The sequence below is a fragment of the Triturus cristatus genome, chromosome 4_2, assembly GCF_964204655.1.
Source record: "Triturus cristatus chromosome 4_2, aTriCri1.1, whole genome shotgun sequence".
Classification (NCBI taxonomy): Eukaryota; Metazoa; Chordata; class Amphibia; order Caudata; family Salamandridae; genus Triturus; species Triturus cristatus.
Genome location: NC_140586.1, coordinates 955,914,085 through 955,924,084, shown reverse-complemented (window position 1 = coordinate 955,924,084; position 10,000 = coordinate 955,914,085). Strand labels below are relative to the sequence as shown.

At 60.8% G+C, this 10,000-nt stretch overlaps 1 protein-coding gene and 1 pseudogene across 2 annotated transcripts in view; both read left to right on the top strand.

Annotated features, from left to right (window-relative positions):
• The window catches only part of LOC146839091 (uncharacterized), a 192,569-nt gene that overhangs the window by 50,791 nt on the left and 131,778 nt on the right, over window positions 1-10,000 (top strand). The window lies entirely within an intron of this gene.
• The window catches only part of LOC146839093 (28S ribosomal RNA), a 1,132-nt pseudogene continuing 921 nt past the window's right edge, over window positions 9,790-10,000 (top strand).

Genomic DNA, 10,000 nt, shown 5'->3' with positions numbered 1-10,000 from the left:
AAGTCTCAGTGTCTCTTTTAGGAGGTGTTGGACTTGGCCCTTCTGGCAGGTTCACCCCTGGACTTTTTGGCTTTTTATTGGTGACTTGGTGTGGTAATTGTTTGGTCTCTGCGCACTTTCCCTGTGTCCCAGGGTAAAGTGCGTGCGTGCTCTGAGTGCATGTGGTGAGATAGGCCTGCCCTCCCATAGGAATGCATGGGGAGTGTATGTGTCCCTAGTAGTTCCTGATGCGTGGGGTGTGCAGGCCCGAGTTTGGTATGTGCGGACTCGTGGGAGTGAATGCTGCGCGATGATGTGTGCGGCGTGCATGTACCTAGTGTGGAAGTGCCACTTCTAGAAGTGGGCACTTCCGTGTGCAGTGTGTCTGTCGCGTGATTGGCTGGTCGTGTCATGTGACGGGCTAGGGATTCCCCGGAGTCAGGATGAGTCACCCAGTGGTGAATGGGGAGATCAGCAGCTAGATGGGTGGGAGGAGTACACCTGGGTCCTGAATAGGACAGGGTTTTCCACACACAATGCTGGCCCCGCCCCCTGTGGTGCGACTGACGACCCTAGCCCTGCCAGTGAATAGAGTGAGGGGCTGAGCACATCAAGGGTGCTCCCCAACCAGCTGCGACTGGTTTTCCCCCTCACCCTGAACCCAGAACAAAGGGTTTGCCTGTATAAAAATGGGGCTGTGTCCCCACAGAAACTGTTCTCTTCCAGGATCCTGCCTGAGGGGGCTGCTGCTGCTGCTGGGCCAGAGGACCGCCACTTGGACTACCTCCCTGCTTGGAAGCCCAGTGAGCTGGCTCTGGGCCCAGCCCTGCCCCCCTGCCCACCTTCCTAAGGACTTTGCTGAACTTTGGTGCTTGCTGGCACCCCTAAGCGCCTGGAGGCGCTTTTCTTTCATTTATAGCGCTAGGAGCGCTTTATTGGTGGCCAGCAGCGCGGAGCTGCCATTATTAGCGAGGGAACCCCGACGTAGGGATTCCCTGCTATTTTGCCGTCCTCGCGGGTGCCCACCCCGCTTATTTCCGCCTCGTGTGCTGTTAGGTAGCCCTAGCGGGTGCCCACCCCGCCAGGGACTTCGTGCCGTATTTTTATCCCTAGCGGGTGCCCACCCCACCAGGGAACTTGTGCAAAGATCACGGGAGCCTACCCCGCATCAAAGAAATCACCGCCGACTGGCCCGGGAGCCGGGGAAGTACCGTGAGGACTTCCCCGCAGCGTAGGAACACGCCGCGCTGGGATTGGATGCCGCGGGAGGCGTCCCCTAGCAACCGGGACTCGGCCGACCCGCGTCATCCCAGACGCCAGGAGAGGACGACCCGGAAACAGGAGAGCGGAGGCAGCGCGGGAGTCCCCGGAACCGCCCGGTAAGTCCGAAGGGCTGGGGGGACTCCGCGCCTGTGTCGGGGGCATTCTGGTAATTCCCTAGAGCTCCGTGTAGCTCCAACGTGGGCACAGTCTTCTTTCGAGTCCCCCGATCGGGACTCCAACGTTGGGGGCACTCTTGTGTTCAGAGCCCCGTGGCTCCCACGTGTACAGGGCATCCTTGTGCTCAGAGCGCCCAGAGCGCTCCAACGAACGGGGGCATTTCTCTTTGAGCCCATCGAGGCTCCACCTTACGGGAGCATTCCTTTCCAGTTACGAGCGGCCCCGGAAGGCAGTGGGCCGCTCCAACGAAGGAGCACATTGTTATTTAGAGCCTGCGAGGCTCTAGGGGGCATTGTTCTTTGTTTCTGAGCGTGAGACGCTCCAACGTACTGACAGTGGTTCCGAGCCCACGAGGCTCCAACGAGGCCAGCAGTGGTTGCCCAGAGCGCTCAGAGCGCTCCAACGTTGGGGGCATTTCCTTGGCGATTGAGTGGCCCCAGATGGCAGCGGGCCACTCCCACCTTGCCCCACAATATTGATCAGAGCCTGCGAGGCTCAGGGGGCCACAAGTGTTTTCTTAGAGCCACGAGGCTCCAACCCCTGCCATATTTGTTTAGGAAGGCACAGTGGTGCCCCAGCATTTCACCAGTTGCCCAGCACTTAGTGGGCAACTGCTACGTGTAGGTTGTGCTTTGTGCGCCCTGGTCTGCGCAGCCTGCGCAGTCGCGCCCTGACTTTGCTGGGACATAGGGCGTCCTAGCCCCGACAAGGCCAGTTGGCCTAGGGACTGCCACAGGTAGTGGCTTATGTGAGTTCTTGCGCAATTATGTTTCCCTGCACCTCTGAATGTATGGTTATGCGTCATGTGCTTTGCTTTACACCTCTGAATGTTATGCATCATGTGTTTATGTGCTTAGACCCCTACAGGTATAGTGATACTTAGGTGGTTGTTTTCTCCCTAGTACAGGTGGTGCCAGTGAGGTCCTGATTCCCTGCGCAATATTTTCCTAAGGTGGTTAGGGTTGCGTAGGTGGTACTTACCTGATACCAGTAGTGACTGGTTGTGTGCTAAGTGTAATTTTGTGCAACAGTAATTTTATTTCCTATGTTCTAAGTGCTATGTTCTAAGAGTGCTAATTCCTGACAGTGGTCCATGTGGCCCTGTCCCCTGTATATATAATCCCTTGTAAATTCTGCCCGTGCCTGTTGGCACATTGTAGAGTGTGTGTTTTTATCTAATATGTTGTGTATAATACAAAGGCTATTTTTATAGAATACCTTGTGTGGAGTTTCCTTTGTGGTGGGCCTTGGGTGTTGTGGCTGGGTGCGCGCGCAAACGCTTTACACATCGCCTCAGAGATAAGCCTGACTGCTCGTGCCAAGCTACCAAGGGGGTGAGCAGGGGTTATCTTTGGCGTGTAACTTCCTTGCCCTGACTAGAGTGGTGGTTTCTGCCTGACTTTGGCGCAAGCCTTAGCCAACCAGAAATCCCATTTCTAACAGGAGGGAAGGGGTAGCGGGACAGTCTTAGGCAGGAGCTTGGTACGAGGGTACCTGGGGCCCAGTTCTTATCCTCAAGCTGGAGGACCTCCGGGTCTCGGAGGGGTCGAGCCGCGACGGTGTCAGCAGGGCTCTGGCGTTCAGTTCGTGGAGAGCCGCGACCAGGTCAGCGGGGCTCTCAAGATGGTTTCTGCTCAGCTCGAGCCGTGACGTCGTCAGCAGAGCTCCGAGGGAGGTTTCAGCGAGGTTGGGCCGCGACAGCGTCAGCAGGGCCCCGATGTTCCGGGGGGCTTCAAGGTTTCAGCAAGAAGGAGCCGCGATGCAGTCTGCAGGGCTCGTGGTGGTTTCAAGCAAGAGTTCTTCTCCGTAGGGTCGGCCGCGATTCAATCAGCAGGGCTCTCGACTCAGGGGATACAACTGCCGGTCTGTGGCGGGGTCGCCCCAGATATAGGTCTGGAGCCCTTTGATGTCCGGACCCTTGCGCCCGGGGGGCGGAGAGGCCGGGTTGGGAGCGGCCAGACGCCCAGCAGGAGAGGCGCCCGGCCCAGGAGAGATGGAGGCCGATCGCACCTCGTGTGTGGGGACGGTTGGGGGTCCCATCGATACCGCCCTCCGCCAGGGCGATGAGGTGTTCACGTGACACCCCCTGGCCAGTTCTTGGTGCCTCAATGTCTGGGCCTTGCTGGGGCCGAGGCCGGGTTGAGCGGAGTCATGAGGACTGGTGTGCAGGGTCACGTGGCAGGCGACAAAATGGCGGAGCCCCGAGGCGTAGGTGACCTCGTGCGGCCCGAACGGGTAGCTCGTGGAGGCTAGGGCGGGGAACGGGCCCAACCCCCGGGAAGTCAGGACCACGCCACGAGGCCGGGTCCAACAGGTGTCCCCCCCCCAGCCGAAGGCAGGGAGAGTCACCCATCTTCTTGGGGATTCTCCTCGTCTAGGCGGAAGAAGCGGGACAGGCCGTCCGCGTTGGCGTGGTCATTGCCGGGTCGGTGCTCTACCGAAAAGTCCATCCCTTGCAGGGCAATGGACCACCGCAGCAGCTTGGGATTCTCGCCTCTCATTTGCATTAACCACCGCAAGGGCCGGTGGTCGGTCTGGACCCGAAAGTGGGTACCGAAGAGATAGGGCCGGAGCTTCTTAAGGGCCCACACTACGGTGAAGGCCTCGCGCTCGATGGTGCTCCATCGTTGCTCCCGGGGCAGCAGCCGTCGGCTGATGAAGGCCACCGGGCGGTCGAGTCCCTTCTCATCAACCTGAGACAGGACGGCCCCGATCCCATATTCGGAGGCGTCTGTCTGCACGATGAACTCCTTACTGTAGTCAGGGGCCTGGAGTACAGGGGCAGTGCACATCGCTGCCTTGAGAGTCTCGAAAGCTGATTGGCAGCGGGGAGTCCAGTGCACCTTCTTGGGCTGTTTCTTTGAGGTGAGCTCTGTGAGAGGCCCAACAATGCTCCCATAGTCCCGGATGAACCGCCGGTAGTATCCAGTGAGGCCCAGGAAGGCCCGCACAGCGGTCTGGGTAGTGGGGGGTTCCCATGCCTGGATGGCATCGACTTTTGGCTGGAGAGGGGCCACCTGACCGCTTCCCACCTGATGGCCCAGGTAGGTCACTGATCCTTGGCCGATCTGGCATTTGCTGGCCTTGATCGTGAGCCCGGCCCTTTGGAGGGCGGCCAGGACGGCTTTGAGGTGAATTAGGTGCTCAGCCCAGTGGTTGCTGTACACGGCAATGTCATCCAAATAGGCCGCGCTGAAGGCCTCGAGCCCGGCCAGAACCTTGTTTACCAGTCTCTGAAAAGTGGCCGGGGCGTTCTTCATGCCGAAGGGCATCACCCGAAAGTGGTAATGCCCATCAGGGGTAGAAAAGGCGGATCTTTCTCGGGCGCCGGGGGTGAGCTGGATCTGCCAGTACCCGGCGGTGAGGTCCAGCGTGCGCAGGTAGCGGGCGGACCCCAAGCGGTCGATGAGTTTGTCGGCCCGGGGTATAGGATGGGCGTCCGTCTTGGTCACAGCATTCAGGGCTCGGTAGTCTACACAAAATCGTAACTCCGGGGGATGGCCGGGGGCTGCGGCCTTTGGTACCAGGACGACAGGGCTGGCCCACGGGCTGTCGGAGGGCTCGATGACCCCCAGGGCCAACATTTTCGCTACTTCGGCCTGGATGCATGCCGGTACTCGGTCGGGTACCCTGTAGGCTCGGTGTCGCACGGGGGGGCTGTCCCCGGTGTCGACGTCGTGGACGCACCAGTGGGTCACCCCCGGGGTGAGGGAGAAGAGGGCTGCGTAGTCCTGCAGCAGTTGTTGACAGTCGATACGCTGTTCCGGGGTCAGGGAAGAGGCGAGTTGGACACCTTTGATGGATCCGTCGTGGACGTTGTTCTGCAAGAGGTCGGGTAGGGGCTCGGAGTCGTCCTCGCCCCCCTCGTCGGTCGCCAGCAGCAGGCTCAGTTCGGTCCGGGCAAAGTGGGGTTTGAGCCTGTTAGCATGTAGAACCCGGAGGGGGTTCCGGGGGGACTCTAGGTCGACTAGGTAGGTGACGGGGCTTTTCTTCTCCACCACCTTGAAGGGCCCGGTCCACTTGTCCTGGAGGGCGCAGGGCTCAACAGGGGCCATGACCCAGACTCTCTGGCCTGGCTCGAACTCGATGGTAGAGGTGTTCCGATCGTACCACCGCTTCATGTCCTCCTGGCTGGCCTCGAGGTTGGCTTCGGCCATGGCTCGGAACTTGCGGGTCTGGTTTCGTAGGGTCAGGAGGTATCGGTAGACGTCAGGAGGGGCGCCTGGGAGCTTCGTCTCCCAGCCCTCCTTGACCAGGCTGAGCGGTCCGCGGACCGGATGTCCGTACAATAGTTCAAACGGGCTGAACCCCAGGGACTTCTGCGGGACCTCCCGATAGGCGAACAGGAGGCATGGTAGTAGGACATCCCATCTCCGCCGGAGGGGCTCTTCCAAGCCCTGAATCATCCCCTTCAGGGTTTTGTTAAAGCGCTCGACCAGCCCGTTCCCCTGAGGGTGATAGGGGGTTGTGAATTTGTACGTGACCCCGCACTGCTGCCACAGGGACCGCATGTACTTGGAGATGAAGTTTGTGCCCCTGTCGCTCACCACTTCGCGGGGAAATCCCACTCGGGAGAAAATCCCCATCACGGCCCGGCCTACCACGGGGGCCGTTACAGTTCTTAGCGGGACCGCCTCCGGGTACCTGGTGGCGTGGTCCACGAGGACCAGGATGAAGCGGTGGCCCAGGGCGGTCCGGGGGTCCAGGGGCCCCACGATGTCGATCCCGACCCGTTCGAACGGGGTGCTGACGGCTGGAAAGGGCTGGAGGGGGGCCTTGACCCGACCCCCCGTCTTCCCGCTGGCTTGGCAGGTCTGGCAGGACCGGCAGTGGTTGTCCACGTCTCTCCGCATCTGGGGCCAGTAGAAGTGGGTCACCAGACGGCTGTAAGTTTTGTCTTGCCCTAGGTGTCCGGCGAGGGGCACGTCATGTGCCAGGTTGAGAAGGAACTCCCGGAAGCGGAGGGGGACCACCAACACGCGGTTGGCCCCGAGTTCTGCCACTTTCTGTTCACTGTACAACAGGCCCTCGGCCCAGTAGACCCAGTGGGTGCCGGTCTGGTCCCCGTTGGCTTGTGCGGACGCTTGTTGTCGGACCCCTTCAAGAGAGGGACAGGACTGCTGTTCTTGCTGGAACTGCTCACGGGTGGGGCCCCCTTCGTGGCGCCATTGTGCAAGTTCTGGTAGGGCGCCGAGGGAAGCAATCTCTTCGGGGGAGGGTTCAGTAGGTCCAGTGTCGGTGTCCGCCTCCCCCTCGCTGCAGGCAGGGGGTGGTGCGAGCCCCTCGGGCTGGGCGGCACCGGGGGCCAAGGACGAGCGGGGGGCCTGGGCGGTCATGGACCGGGTGATGGCGCAGGCCCATTCGGATAGTCCCAGCATTCGGAGGTGCTCTCGTCGCTCCACTTGAGCCCAGGGGGAACTCTCCAGGTCGTTCCCCAGGAGGCAGTCTACTGGTGCGTCGTCGCGGACAGTCACTTTTAGTAGGCCTGTCACCCCTCCCCACTCGAAGGGGACCAGGGCCATCTGGCACAGGCTTTCGCTGTTGTCGGCCGTCCGGACGGGGCACAGCACATTGGGTAGGATCTGTTCGGGGGTCACCAGGTGGCAGCGGACAGCGGTGACACTGGCGCCGGTGTCACGAAGGGCTTCGGCCCGTTGTCCATTGACGGTGACCTGCTGCCGGTACTTCTGGGTGTTGCTTGGGATGGGGGTGCGGGGCACCATTTCTCGGCTGCCCAGGCAGACCAGGGACATGGCCGCCGGCTCCCATTCGGTGGTTCCTCGGTCGAGGGTTTCTTCTTCTTCTTCTCCTTCCCCCAGGGCGGCGGCCGCCAGCTGTCGGGGCGGGGGCCCGCCGGCCCCGCTTCTTCGGTTCAGGGGGCAGACCGGATCGCTGGCATAGTGTCCAGTTTGTTGGCAGCCGTAGCATGTTACTGGGGGCCGTGGTCTGGTTCTGGCTGGGGTCGCCCCTCTTCGGGCTAGGCTCGGGGAGAGGGGTTGCTGCGGTGGCCCTCGAGGTGGGTTCCTGGGGGCCCCAGCGGGGGGGTCCCGGTTCCTGTTCGGCCCTCCCCCTCCACCGCGTTGGCGGGGAGGTCCGGTGGGGTTCCTCTGGTACTCCCCCATCGAGTTCCGGGGGACTCGGGTGTTGACCCATCGATCGGCCTCGACGGCGAGTTTTCGTGGGTCGGACATCTTGCTGTCGAGGAGGTGTTGCCTTAGCTCCACAAAGCAATTGTTGGAGAGATGTTCCCAAACAATGAGGTCGACCAGCTGCCCGTAGGTGGTGACTTTGCTACCCTTGATCCATCCTTCTAGGGCCCGGCTGAAAAAGTCCACATATTCCACCCAGGTAGTACCCGGGATCTTCTTGCAGTCTCTGAACCGCTGGCGGTACATTTCCGTGGTTAGCCTGTAGCGGGTGAGCAGGGCCTCCTTCATGTGGTCGTAGGAGGTCATCACCTCCTCTGGCAGCTGGAGCAGTGTGTCTCGACCTTCACTCAGGAACCGACCCCACAGGCCGGCGCCCCAGTCCTTTCGGGGCACCCGATGGGAGGTCATGGCCACCTCGTATGCCTTGAACCATTGTTGGATGTCGTCATTCTTATAGTACTCCTTGACGACATCTTTCGGGATATGTACCTTGGCCTCGGCAGGCGGTAGGGTGTCTCTATTACTGGGGGTGTCGGTCCCCCCGTTCTTTGCCTTGATTTCGAGCTCTTTGAGACTTCGCTCGTGCTCAAGGGTCAGTCTTTTTTCCTCCAACTCTTGGTGCCGTCTCTTCTCTTCTATCTCCTCTTGTAGCCGTAGCTGCTCTAGGGCCAGTTTCTTTTCCGCCAGCTGGAGTTCGCCGTCCAGCCGCAGTCGTGCGAGCTCTAGTTCGTGGTTCCGGACCTTCTCCCGCTCTCGTATCTCCTCTTCGGAGAGGCCGGTTTCTAGGCTCTTTCTTCCTCCGGTTGCCGGAGTCGGTGCGGTTGATGTGGCCACAGTCAGGGGCAGGGGACCTTCTTCCTGGGAGTGGCCTGCCTCGGCCTCCAGCCAGGTCCTCAGGGCTTTCTGCATCTCCTCTTTGGTACCTAGGCCGGTGGTTGGTTGCAATGCCTTTGTCCTTGCAGAACTGTTTCAATTCTTTGTGCGTGTATTCCTCCAACCGTTCGGGCTGGAACTCCGTGGTCGCGTTGTTTTCTTGGTTGCTCATGACTTCTGTTTGTCTGGATGGGTAGCTAGTGGGTTACTGGCTGGTACGTACTGCGTTCGGCTCGGATCCCGTCGCTGGCCACCAAATGTTGGAAGGCGGACCCCGAGGAGTCGGCGAGACCACTCAGGGGGGGCCCCCACACTGTACGAAGTAGCCGAGCGCTGCAGAGAAGCCTCCTGGGAGATCCTTCTCCTATTATGTACTAGCACAGTAACACCACCACACCGGACTCAAGGAGGTTGTCTCAAGATGAGCAATTCTTTATCAGCACTTTAAAAGGTTACGGGTTCAATATTACACAAAAAGGGGATCGAGGGATCCGCAAAAGTCTCAGTGTCTCTTTTAGGAGGGAAGGGGTAGCGGGACAGTCTTAGGCAGGAGCTTGGTACGAGGGTACCTGGGGCCCAGTTCTTATCCTCAAGCTGGAGGACCTCCGGGTCTCGGAGGGGTCGAGCCGCGACGGTGTCAGCAGGGCTCTGGCGTTCAGTTCGTGGAGAGCCGCGACCAGGTCAGCGGGGCTCTCAAGATGGTTTCTGCTCAGCTCGAGCCGCGACGTCGTCAGCAGGGCTCCGAGTGAGGTTTCAGCGAGGTTGGGCCGCGACAGCGTCAGCAGGGCCCCGATGTTCCGGGGGGCTTCAAGGTTTCAGCAAGAAGGAGCCGCGACGCAGTCTGCAGGGCTCGTGGTGGTTTCAAGCAAGAGTTCTTCTCCGTAGGGTCGGCCGCGATTCAATCAGCAGGGCTCTCGACTCCGGGATACAACTGCCGGTCTGTGGCGGGGTCGCCCCAGATATAGGTCTGGAGCCCTTTGATGTCCGGACCCTTGCGCCCGGGGGGCAGAGAGGCCGGGTTGGGAGCGGCCAGACGCCCAGCAGGAGAGGCGCCCGGCCCAGGAGAGATGGAGGCCGATCGCACCTCGGTGTGTGGGGACGGTTGGGGGTCCCATCGATACCGCCCTCCGCCAGGGCGATGAGGTGTTCACGTGACACCCCCTGGCCAGTTCTTGGTGCCTCAATGTCTGGGCCTTGCTGGGGCCGAGGCCGGGTTGAGCGGAGTCATGAGGACTGGTGTGCAGGGTCACGTGGCAGGCGACAAAATGGCGGAGCCCCGAGGTGTAGGTGACCTCGTGCGGCCCGAACGGGTAGCTCGTGGAGGCTAGGGCGGGGAACGGGCCCAACCCCCGGGAAGTCAGGACCACGCCACGAGGCCAGGTCCAACAGGACCCGAAAGATGGTGAACTATGCCTGGGCAGGGCGAAGCCAGAGGAAACTCTGGTGGAGGTCCGTAGCGATCCTGACGTGCAAATCGGTCGTCTGACCTGGGTATAGGGGCGAAAGACTAATCGAACCATCTAGTAGCTGGTTCCCTCCGAAGTTTCCCTCAGGATAGC